A 14,185-nucleotide genomic window follows, 5' to 3' on the forward strand; every position below is an offset into this window, starting at 1 on the left:
ATCTTATAGGTACAATGTTATCCAACTAATGTCCTATTTGTTGGACTAGGAACTACATCCCACACATCATTTTGTATTATTGAGGAATATTTCTCAACTATTGGGTAAGTGTGCACAAATTTGTGATACCAAAAGGGAGGTATAAGATGTCACTTTTTTGTTAAAATCAGAAATTTGTGAAGTATGAAGTATGAAGTATGGTCCCCATAAAATCTTAAATTTAAGGAAATTCTTTAATCACTCTAGTGAGAAGTTAGCTAACATCATGTACTTTATCCCTTAACTTTTGGGTAACTTTTTAATGTATATATTTTGTTATGAATCTTCTAAGTGAACACATCCCAAAAATGTGAAATATCTATATGCTCCTAGTACAAATCATTGACAAAAATCAAAAATCAATTTGTTTTTTAGTGTGTAGAATGGAATCTAGTTTCTAAAAAACAAACCTTTTGCAAAATCAGACAAAGGAGCTAAAATCTAACCCAAAAATGCTACACATTGGTTTTAGAGAGAAAATGGACGTACATTAAAAAATGTTTATAGTTGAAAGGCTTAAAATAGTCTAAATTCAAAATAAATTATAAGGTTGCATAGCTAACATAGAGATCTACAATATCATGTAACCTAATTTTATCTATATTCAAGCATCATCAAACTTGATGGAGAGCACAAAAGAGAATACATGTATTTTTTGTATGCCTGTTGGAAATTTAGTTTGAGACTAGTATGAAATGATGAAACCTTTGGGTTAGATCTCCAATGAAAATCTAAGTTTTAATTTTGGTGAATTTGAATGCATTATGAAGAGCATACACACTATAGGGCATATATTCTATTAAGGAAATTTTACATAGCCAAAAGAGAGGGGGGGAGGTAGAGAAGGTGATTGGAAGAGAGAGTTTGCAAATGAGTAGTATAAAGAGACATGGAGAGAGAGAGAGAGAGAGAGAGAGAGAGAGAGAGAGAGAGAGAGAGAGAGCATGGATGGGATACTGAGAGGAAAAGAGACTCAATAGGATGTAGAGAGAGTTGGAGAGAGGATAGGATGGGGAGATAAAGAGATAGAAAGAGATAGTGGATAGGATGGAGAGAGAGAGAGATAAAGAGAGAGGTGGGGGGATAGAATGGAGATAGGAAGAGAGATTTTGGGTAGGATTTCCATATAAGAATATAGAGAGTGTATATGATGTAGAGAAAGATTGACTAATAAACAAAGTGATAAAGTATAGGATCATGGATAGAGGAAGAAAAAGAGAAGAAAGGATGGTATGGAGAGTGACCTAGTAGGGGATCATAAGATATATATATATATATATATATATATATATATATATATATATATATATATATATAGAGAGAGAGAGAGAGAGAGAGAGAGAGAGAGAGAGTAGGGGATGGGAAGAAGGAGAGAGTGATTATTGGAGAGAGAGTAGGAGATAAGATGCATAGAAAGGGGTAGGAAGCCTTCTTAGGTATAGGAGGGAGAGAAAGAGATTATGGTGTAAGAAGATTGATCAATGATAATATAGAAAGAAAGAGAGTATGGGATACGAAGAGAGAGAGGCTTAGATAGGATAGAGAGAGAGTGTGTGAGAGAGAATGAGATAGAAAGAGGGAGAGGTATAGATAGGATGGAGAGAGAGAGAGAGAGAGAGAGAGAGAGAGAGAGAGAGAGAGAGAGAGAGAGAGAGAGAGAGAGTGAGAGAATGGGATAGAAAGAGAGAGAAGGATGGAAATAGAGAGTGGGAGAGAGAGAATGAGAGAGAAGAATATAGGATGGAGAGAGAAGGGGGTAGGAAACCCCATAGGGGATAGGATGGAAAGGAAGGTACAAAAAAGGTGTATTTACATAGCACAATCACGCTATAGCATGATTGCACTATATAAAACACAAAATATTGCTCAAACAACAGTGGAACTATTAAGATAGACCCACATTGTCCATTTTGCAATCTTTTTTGTTGTATTTTTATGATACAAATGCAAGTTTCATGGTATTGGAAGTCATAAAAGACTATTCTTGGTGTTGGAAGTACCAAAATAAACTATTTTCTATGCTATTTAAACTATTGATCAACATTGCAACATATTTGAGGTTAGTGGAGTACTTTTCTAATGTATCTTGTGATTATAGAGATAATTTGTATTCTTATTTGTCAAGTTGTAATATTGTATTTTCATAGATATCATTGTAATTTGTATGTTTGCATCATTCTATGTTTAGAAAAATTTGTAATCTATATGTTTGAATGAATTTTTATGTAAACATCACCATCATGCCAAGGATAAAACTAAAAATTTAGACACTGGAAGTGAATGAGAGGGATTTGGCCATCAAAATAGGAAAAAAAAGAGTATTGCATGAACAAAGAAAATTGGAATTAATTCATCAAAATATGGATTTCGTAGAGGAATAAGAACCACCAAGAAAAAGAAACAAAGATATAGAATTGGAAAGACAATGAGAATGAATGAAACTCTTATAGTCAACAAGACAATTGAATTGTGAAGGTATGCCATCTTCCAATATTGGAGTCACATCATCATCTCATGTTGAATAAACACCATGTTCTACATTGGAGGGTGTGTGCACTTCATCATCTCATGTTAAAGGCGTGACATCAACATACCACCTATGTGATATTCTACCTTTCACATCTTATTATCAAGGCACATCATCTTCTCTTGAAGGTATGAAACTCATGCATAATTATGTTTATATTCATAATGTTGAGACCACTGAATAGATTAGAATACCTTCTACAATTCATTTTAGAAATCCAAGATATTTGATTGATATTGATACTAATATTTTGCAATCAATTCCCAATAAGATTCCAAATTTTACTTGTCAAAGAAAATTTAATTGTATGTGGATATTATTCTTTGAAGAATTAAATGTGACAATAAGATATAAATTATTTTTTATAATGACAAGGAAATTGAAATTTAGGCCCATCATGAATATTCTTTAGCCAAGAACAATAAATGAGTCAAACAATTTTTTTTTTAAAGAATCTAATGAGTACATATGAAAAAGTGGGTTCTAAGTCATGCAAAAGATATAGTAGTATCACAAGACATACATACTTACATGAATAATAGTAAGCACCCAAATGACAAAACCCTAATGCGTTCAAAGAACAAGAAAGACAATGCAAATAGGTAGAGATACTCTAATGAGAGCCATTGGAATGAAGAAAGAGTACAAGATCCAACAAAAAATGAGTTACGGACATTTAGTGGTAGACTACCATGAAAGGATAAATAAATTAGTGAAGCTTTGAAATTGTTGATTGAAGATTTTTTGAAAAATAACACACGTGCTTTGCCTCTTAATGTCATTCACTTTTAAAAAAATGTGTTAATTTTATTCTAGGTAAATTATCCACCTCTGTTAGATCTTAAACATTTACTCTTCAATCCAGACTCATTCTCAACTCCATTCTCAAACAAACTTAAACTTCTCAAATACTCCAAACTTTTCTTCAAGGAACACTACCCACATCAGCCTAGTAAAGTCATCAACAATAATCATGAAGTGTCTTTCACTATAAAATCCTCTTGTCTAGTAAGACCACTTAGATGTGTATGAAAAATCTCCAAATTTTTTTATTGTAGTGAACTTCTTTCCACGAAAAGAGCTTTTCTTCTTCTTAGCCAAAACAAATTCCTTGTACATAATATTAGTAGGCTTCATAATTTTTGGTTAATATATAACAAAAAATGTACTACTTTCCTTCACAATATTGTCAAAATTTATATGATGAAATCTTCTATGCCACAACTAACTATTATTAGCTTTAGCAACCAAACATGTTATCTTTGTAGGATTTAGATGAAAAATGTTACCTTATACCCATGCCAATCAATTTACCATGTTTTTCCTTAATAATGCATGTATTTTCTATTAAACATAACTAATATCCCTTATCAACCAATTATCCAACACTTAATAGGTTATATTTTAATCCATCAACAAAGTAAACATAATTTATGTTAGTTTTCAAATCAAGAATAATAGATCATATTCCCTTGATATGAAGAACTCCACTATTACCAACTCTAATAATTTCTCCTTCAAGAATATTGAACTTAAAATATTTATTCATATCACTAGTCATATGATGTGATAAACCACTATCTATGATCCAATCTATTCTCTTTTCAAACTGTGATACTAGGGTTATCTCTTTTTTGATTTTTTTTTAGGATTTTCTTCTTTTATAGCTAGAAATCCTAACTCATCATCACTTTCACTCTTGATTCATTCATCACCAGTCCAACATATAAATATTTTCTTACCATCTAATTCTCATTTTATAAGAAATCAAATTACATCTTCAATCCTTCTATCCTCCTCAAATTTGGATTTTCTTCTGGTAGCATAATCTCTATCCGTGCTTGCACTTCTTGACAAAGAAGGGTGAACACTTAATGCACTAAAATAAGTTTCTATCTTGGAAAATATCTAGATTATATATTTCTTCCAATCTTCCAAGAAGAGTCTCTCTAGAAAATTTATCAGTACAAGGTATCAATTTCTCAATCATCTACAATGTCTACTTGAATGGTGGTGTCAAATTTTTCAAAATCTTCCATATGATCTCATATTCATCTTTAGTTCCATTACAATAATTTGATTCCTAAAAAAAAATTTGAATATTTTTCCAATATAGCTTCTTATAGATTCATCTTCCATCATTTTATCCTCTTGAAAAAAACATTTCTATTTTTCTAATCTGATTCTCTTAGCATGCTTATCACCTTCAAAAGTAGATTCTAGAGCTATCCAAAGCTTATGAGATGTTGTTGGTTGTATTCATTTCCAGGAAGATGGTATAAAAGTGGTTCTTTCACAATCATGTTACACATGAATAAATCTCTTCCAAGTTCACTACACTCCTAAAGATTGTAGGAGTTGATGAAATCCAACTCCACAGCTCACCAAGATCACCTACATGCAAATAGATTGTCGAAGGGAAACCAAGAAGAAAGAGGTGGAGCTTGGAAAATTCCTAAATGGACATCAGAGAGAACATATTGCAAAATAATGAAATTGTATTTACAATGAAAATGGAATGTGAGAATATAAAGAGAGAGCCCATATATAAAGCCCTCATGGAAGCTTGTAGAACAAGCTAAAAAGTGGTAGAAGATAAGGTTGACAACTAAGCACTCTTCTACAAATAGGTAGAACATGCTAGAAGGGAACAACCTCCCATGTTGTCAACAACTCATCATTGCAACAATTAACTATTAAATACTAAATAAATGCATTAACCTAAGTAAGCTTATGTAAATAGAATAAATAACTACTAATTAATTATTTATTTACTCTAACACCCCCCCTTAAGTGCAACTTAGGGGAATGCCTTAAGCTCACAAAACTAAGATGAAAATTTAGAATGGGTCCCAAACATGAGGCCATGTTAGGTACCCATGTACAATGCAAAGAAATGCAACCTCTGAAAATGGGGAAAGAGAGAAAACCACATGGGAAAAACTCTCCCCTAAAAAGAGGTAAACCTAGTGAAGAACTAAAGAAGCCTCTAACTAGGGGAATGCCCCCTAAAATAGGAACAAAAGTGATCATGAAGAACATCACTAAAGCATGAAGAAGATGAAAATTCTATCATCTAAAATAAACTGCTGGTCTGAAGAACCTCTAGGGAAGAAGAAGGCATGAACCCAAGCATTTCTATATGGTAGATGATCCATCTCACTAAAATGCATAGGTAGCCAGCCACTGCAATCACCTTGTATATAGGATCAACCACTAAATACATAGTTCACACTATCGAACCATTGAACGAAGGATGCATTAGAATAATAGCATAACCTCCCCTTAATACAAATAGGGTGAGATGATAGGAAACTGAGAAGGTGGGCCAAAATCCTCTATAGACATGACTAAGAACAATGAGAGAGGAAGAGGTACAAACACCTATAAAGACATGATCACATCGATTCTATATGGGAAAACAAAAGGAAGAAGGCGTGAAACACTAAATAACTATCCCCCCATGGTGCTTTATAAAAATAGTGCAAGTACAACTATCTCAAAAATAATGTTCATGAACCCAAAATGTAAAAGTGGCACTTTATCTCAGTGCGTATACATAAAAGTTCTTACAAATGATGTCTACAATGACCAGAAAAGAAAAAAAGTTGATACAAAAGGTAATACAACCTAAAAAAAAAGAAACCATGCCAAGAAAATGATCCTTAAACCTAAAACACCCAGGATATCCATCATAGAGGAAAAATGCCAAAAATATGATAGAAAGAGCATCTGCCTGAATCTAAGGAAAAAGACCACAGTTTTGAAGAGATGACAAAACCAACTTTCCAAAAATATAACATTTTCAAAAAACTAAAATGGGATGCAAAAGATATGCATGTCGGAGAGGCCTAAAACAAAAAACAACTATCCCCCCATGGTGCTTTATAAAAAAAGTGCAACTACAACTATCTCAAAACAACGTGAAATGCACGAGTGGCACTTTATCTTAGTGCATATACATAAAAGCTCTTACAAACGATATCTATAATAATCAAAAAGGAAAAAAGCTAACACAAAATATAGTATAGCCCAACACAAAAGAAACCATGCCATGAATATGAACCTCAGACCTAGAACACCCAAGATATCCACTATAGAGCAAAAATTCCAAAAGCATGATAGAAAGAGCATGGGGTAGAATCTGAAAGAAATGATAGCATTTCTAAAAATTTGACAAAATCAACTTTCCAAAAATATAATATTTTTAAAAAATAGAGATGGGACACACAAGAAAAGCTCGCAGGAATTAAAAATAGAACTTTTGACTTTGATCGCAAAAATGAGCTATAAAACTACATGAAAACTAAAAGATACCTACACCAATGTCTCCATCTTGAAACTGGCTTTAAGCAAGAACCACACAAAAAAATATTTCACAATAGAAAATTAGAATTACTTTGTTAATAGATGAATTTACAATGAGAGAGAGACCACTTATAAAAATCTCAAGGAAGCTTGTAGAACAAACTTGGAAGGTGGTACAAGATAAGGTTGACAACTAAGCACACTTTCCACAAAAAGATGGAACATGCTCGAAGGGAACAAACTCCCATGTTGTCAACAACTTATCTCTACAACTATTAACTACATGCATTTACTTAAGTAAGCTTAAGTAATAGAATAAATAATAAATAAATAAATAAATAATTATTTACTCTAACACCCCCCCTTAAGTGCAACTTAGGGGAATGCCTTAAGCTCACAAAAAATAATATGAAATGCAAGATGGGTCTCAGCAACAAGGCCATGTTAGGTACCCATGTACAATGCAAGAAAATGGAACCTCTAAAAATAGAGAAAGAGGCAAAACCACTTGGAAAAAGCCCTCCTACAAAAAGAGGTAGAAAAAAACATGTTGAAAAAAAGGCAAAAAAAATTGAAGGTAGGTCCAAAATTACCCTGAAGGAGAGGTAGGAAGCTCTACTGATGTAGTGATGATGTCAGCATTTTACACCATTAAAATTGATGACCAGGAAGCCATCGAGGCAAAATAGATGCCATATGACATGCCATGTGCAAGTCCATGTGGCAAAGTTGATGTGGTAGGTGATGTGGTAGGGTCCATGTGGAAAAGTGCCACATGGCACCCAGGTCATGTTTCACCTCCATGCAGTGCCAAGTAAAATACAAGCATTGACTATACCTGCCAATGTGGCTATTTATGTAGACAACTATACCACACACTGACTAGACCATGAACTCCACATGGATGCTGACATTGGTGCTTATCTATCAAAAGCTAACTGGGTACAAAAAATACTATGTAGGTGTGGAGTATGCTACCAAGTGTATAGGTGGAGTAACCAGGAGTGCCCTGGAATAGAGGCAGAGAAAGCCAGCTGAGCAGCACTGCGAAGGAATGCCACTAGTGGAGAATGCAAAGGTGTCATTGCACAGGCTGAGGTGGCAGCCAAGAGGGAAAATGGTGGCACTACTAGACTATGGTGGGGCATGAGTGATTCATGGGTGGCCCCATGGTGGCTTCTGGGTGGAGTCATGGTAGCACGCTCTGCACTACCCTTTAAAAAAAAATTTAAACACCAAATTGTCTATATAGTCCATATGGCAGGGCCTGAAACAAAAAAATTTTCTCCCAGAGCTCTGTCTCCAAAAATGAAAAATTTTATATGGATCCTAGCTATAAATGGCCTTTCGAATCCAATGGCAGTGTCTATTTGGGCCCAAAGTGCTCTGAAAAAATAGTCTTCCCCCAGATTAAAGAAAAATGCACAAAAAAAGTAGGGTTTGTGTCTTTGACTCATGGCTTCAAAAAACCTTCAAAAAAGTAGCAATAGGGTGGCTCTAATACCATGTAGGATTTGATTAAATTCAACTCCATAGCTCACCAAGAACACCTGCATACAAATAACCTATCGAAGGGAAGCTAAGAAGGAAGAGGTGGAGCTTGGAAAAGCCCTAAAAGGACATAAGAGAGAACATATTACAAAAAAATGAAATTTTATTTACAATAAAAATGGAATGTGAGAATACCCAAATATAAAGGCCTCATGGAAACTTGTAGAACAAGCTAGAAAGTGGTAGAAGATAAGGTAGAAAACTAAGAACTCTTCCACAAAAAGGTGGAACATGCTAAAAGGGAACAAACTCCTGTGTTGTCAACAACTCATCACTACAACAATTAACTATTAAATATTAAATAAATGCATTAACCTAAGTAAGCTTAAGTAAATAGAATAAATAATTACTAATTAATTAATTATTTACTCTAACAAAGATTGCTTTCTTCCACAATTTTCTTTTCATTCTTCATCATCAGCCAATATCTTGGACCCATGCATAGAAAATGTGTCTTCATCTTCTCTTTCTAGTTGCCATAGTTAACTCCATTAAACTTAGGAATTTATTTTCTAAAATGGCTTGCCATATATTCCCTTAATCTATTTTGCTTTTTTGTCAAGGACCTAAAGCTGTAATATCGATTGTTAGAAAGTAAATTCCACCAAGATAACTAAGAGGGGGTGAATCAGTTATCAAATAAACATAACTTTTATCAATGTTATTAAACCTTAAACATGTGATCAATATAATTAGAAACCATAAGAAGATACAGATACACAATAACACTAGATATGTTAAGTAGGGAAACCCTTAATTAGAAGGAAAACCCTAGTGGCGATGGTACCCACAAAATGGTGTACTACTATGAAAGTTTCTTGTCAGAGGATGAGCTCTATTAGGAGATAATGAAATGTATTCCGTAAATATTAGTTTTTTTTATGATAATTTGAATCCTTGTTAGGAGATTCCAACCATTTTAGAAGTTGTGCCAAACATGTTAGGAGTTGTAGAAGGAATATGGATCCACTGTCCAAATATCTTCAAGGGTAAGACCATGAAACTCACTATCCAACTGGCCTTTGTATTATTCATTTCAGAATAATAAAAATGCAACTAATCTTAGAAAATTGAACTCTTTCTTTTTCCTCTTACTATACTAATACTAGACTAGATATTTTATAGAACTCAATAACAGATCTCCAAATTCACATCACAATGATCCCTTTGATCACTTACTCACATTTATCAACTTTGCATATTAATTTCACTATTCATATTTACACACATTCCACATATCATCACAAGGAAAATAAATTTCCTTTATAACATGTCTTCAAAATAATTCATTGAGTCATCCTCAAGGCTTTCCCAATTAATTAAAATAGGACCCGAGTAGATAATATAATTCTTAGCATCTTTTCATAATTACAAAATATTATCGAATCATAATCTTCATATGTGTGATCTTAAACCTTGTACACTCATTGATGTTATCATAAGGATTTCTATTGTCACTATCATTAACTTTTCTCATAATGATTCTATCCATGTTAGGAGATACAATCTGAACACTAGAACATTCTTTTTTATCTCTTATGTTCATACTTGTACATATATGTATACTTCTTTTAAATTTAATGGCAATTGAAAATTAATGTTGAATGGTCAATATTCAAATTATTTGACCAAAGCTAATGTGAGATTGATTTTGGAGGTGTGGTCATTACATTTAATTGAAATATTGAACTAATATACATTTCTACATGTTTTTTTTTTCTCATTCATTGATCTTTTGATTCTTTATATATAAAAATAAACAATTCCCTATGTAGATAGATACAAAAAATTACTGATCAAGTTTTAAAAGAAGGGATAAGTTTAGCTTGATTAATCATTTTTTAATCTAACTACTCATAATTTTTTTTGGGTTGCTTCATTTTTAAAAATCTTACTATTAAATAAAAATACAACTAAACTTACCTAATCAAAATAAAATAATTACATGTTTTGACACATTTTGAGTTAAAAAGAAAAGAAATATAGAATAACTATATCCTCCTCTTGACACACAAATTTAAAATATTCTAGGAGCAAAGGAAAGTACAAAGGTAAAATCCCTCTAATATGTTTTTCTTATGAAGAAATTGATCATATTTCTACTAGGTGCCCAAACAAAGAAGGTGAGGAAGAAAAGAAAAGCTACAAGTACAAAGGCAAGAAGGAATACAAAGGATACCAATCCTACAAGGCAAAAGGTAAGAAAACTTGTTTTATAGCTTAAGATTGTCATAATAGTAAAGATGAAATAGTGTATATTGTTGTAAAAGATGAATCTAATGATGAAGGAGATAAGATGGCACTTTTCTCTCATGTTACCAAAAATGACACATAGATCATAGATGGTGGATGTTCTCATCATATGACTAGAGACAAAACTAAGTTTGAAAATTTTGAACACTATAATGGAGGTAATGTAAGATTTGGAAATAATGAACCCTATTGCATAAAAAGGAAAGGCTAAATCTCTTTAACCAATGAACTTGTATGTGACAATGCCTATTGTGTTGAAGGATTAAAACATAATTTTCTGAGTGAGGCATAGTTGAACAACATTGTATTCAAGGTAGAATTCATGAATGGAAAGGCAAGAATACTAGATAACCAAGGAAATCTAATTGGATCAAGTAGGCAAACAAAAGGTAACCTATTGTATCTTGATCTTGGTGATATTTCATGTTTCATTGCTCAAGTAGAAGAAAGTTTCTTATGGCACAGAAGGCTATGTCATGTAAACTTTGATAATATGGTCAAAATTAGCAAACTTAGAAGAGTAAGAGGTCTTCCTAATCTTAAGAAACCTAATGTTGGATTATGCAAGAATTGTCAAATTGGTAAAATGGGAAAGACTAGTTTTAAAAGCAAAAACTATGAGATAGAAGATGTCTTGGAAATTGTGCATAATGATTTATGTACACCCACTAAATTAGAAACTTATAATGGAGAGAAGTTTTTCATTCTTTTTTGTTGATGATTATTATAGAATGATGGTTGTTATGTATTTGAAAGAAAAATCAAAAGCTTCTGAAAAATTCAAATGGTATCTTGCTAGAGTAAAAAAAGAAACTAGAAAAAGATTAAAATGCTTAATGTCAAATAGAGGTGGTGAATTCATCTCAAATGAATTCAACAATTTTTGCATTGAAAGAGGAATCAAAAGACAAGTATCAGCCCCTGGTACTCCTGAGTAGAATGGAATATATTAAAAAAGAAATCAATCAATAATGGATTGTGCAAGAACACTAATGATTGAGAAGAAAATTGCTATCAAATACTATTTAGGAAGCCATCAGCACTACAGTTCATACTTTGAATTGAGTTCAATTGAAGAATTACTCAAACAAAACTCCTTATGAGCTATGGTATGGCTACAAACCCAATGTAAGTTACTTGAAAGTATTTGGCAGCAAATGTTATATCTTGAAAGAATCAAGAAAAGGAAAATTTGATGTAAAAGGTGGTGAAGGTATATTTCTAGTATATTCCTACAGAAGTAAAGCATACAAATGTCTAAATCTATCTACTCACAAAATCATAGAAAGTGTACATGTGAGAATTGATGAGATTGCAAAAAAAAATGAAGAAAGCAAAAAGGAACCAGAAGATTATAGAAGATTTTTCTACTATGAACTTGATACATTGCCAAAAATATTTTCCAAAAAGGAGACCATCTCTCGAACTAACCAAATCTCCATTAGTTACTAAGTTACAAGAAGTTCAAATTGAGTTACAAGGACCTGAGTCACATTCAAAAGTTATCGTGTTCATGTATATCAAGTTTGAAGAACTTGAGCCATTGAAAGAAGGACCTAAGTCAAAAGTTAAAATTCAAAATGAAGACAGTGTAGTTCATTCAAAAGCCAAAGAACTTGTATTGGCTAAATATGTCAGAAGACATCATGCACCTGATCAGATTATTTAAGATAAATATATGGAACAATGACAAGAAGTAAACTAAAAGGTACATTTTTACTTGCTGAATTTGAACCTAGAAGTGTTAAAGATGCATTGGAAAATGAAAGTTGGATTGAGACCATGAATGAAGAAATAGAATAGATAGAAAAGAACAAAACTTGGACTCTTGTACCTAGGCCCAAAGACAATAATGTGATTGGTACAACATAAGTATTTAGAAATAAGCTAAATGAAGATGGAAAAGTGTCAAGAAACAAAGCAAGATTGGTATGTAAAGGATATTCTCAAGAGGAAGGTATTGATTACAGTGGAACTTTTTCCTATGTTGCAAGATTAGAAAGTGTTAGTACTTGACTAGCTTATACACCTTACAAAGGATACAAAGTATATCAGATGGATGTTAAATCTACATTCTTAAATGGAATTCTTAACGAGGAAGTCTACATTGAATAGCCATAAGTCTTTATTTATCTAGACAAAAGGGACATGGTCTATAAATTACACAAAGCCCTATATGGTCTTAAACAAGCTCCTAGAACTTGTTTTGAAAGACTACATAACTACTTGATAGAGATTAGTTTTCAAAGAACAAATGATAATAACAACCTATATATCAAGGAAAGACTAGATAAGAAGATTGTGTTGGTAGAAATATTTATGGATGACACTATATTCACAAGAATTGATGATTTATGAAAAGCATTTATAGAACAAATGAATAAGGAATTTGAGATGTCCATATTTGGAGAAATAAAATTCTTTGTTGGATTGTAGATACAGTACAATAGAAATGGTATCTATATCACTCATTCTAAGTACATCAAAGAGATACTCAATAAATTTAAAATGGAAGATTCAAAACTAGTTGGAGCCCCCATGTGTAGTAGACTCAAGCTTACAAAAGATGATGACTCTAAATAAGTAGATCAAACCTTATATAGATCAATGATTGGGAAACTACAATATGTGGTACATGCAAGGCCTGACATTGCCTTAGCAGTTGGGATAGTGGCAAGATTCTTAGCTAAAACTACAAAAAACCACATGATGGCAATAAAAGGAATCTTAAGATATCTAAAAGGTATTGAATACTATGGCTTATGGTACAAACTTGGAGGCAACCTTGGCTTAAAAGTGTTTACTGATGTTGATTGGGCAAGAAATCTTGATACAAAAAAAGCACTAGTTTTGGAGCATTCTTTTTTGGTAAAAGGTTGGTATCTTGGACAAGCAAGAAGCACAGTTGCACATCTCAATCTATAGTAGAAGTGGAATATGTACCAGTAGTAGTGAATTGTTCTAGCATTGTTTGGTTCAAACAATTGTTGGAAGGAATGAAGGTTGAAATCAAAGAGCCAATAGTGATGTATTGTGATAACACCAGTGTAATCAACATGTCTAAGAATTCAGTGATGCATTCCAAAACAAAGCACATTGCTATCAAATATCACTTAGTAAGAGAATTAGTACAAGACAAAGAAATCAGATTGGAATATGTGCATACAAAAGAATAGATTGTAGATATATTCGCAAGCCATTACTTAAGGATGCATTTTTGTATCTATGAGGTAAGCTAGGGGTCATTCCTCTATCTAAAACTCACTAAATAAAGTTTATTGATGCATAAAAAAGAACCAAGTTGAAGATCAATTAGTTCATGCAGTAATGAAAAAGGAAATACTATAGATGAATCTTTACTCAAGGTACATTGGCACTAATCAAAATTGTCTTTGGCATGTGTTGTCAAATAGGGCAAAAGTCTACTATCATAACTTTCTAAAATTTTGTAGAGGGAGAACACTGTAGGAGAAGTATTTTGCATAAAATCAAAGAGGGAGAAACCTT

This window comes from Cupressus sempervirens, chromosome 8 (genome assembly GCF_028749045.1).
Source record: "Cupressus sempervirens isolate cs-2001-9-10 chromosome 8, ASM2874904v1, whole genome shotgun sequence".
Taxonomy (NCBI): Eukaryota; Viridiplantae; Streptophyta; class Pinopsida; order Cupressales; family Cupressaceae; genus Cupressus; species Cupressus sempervirens.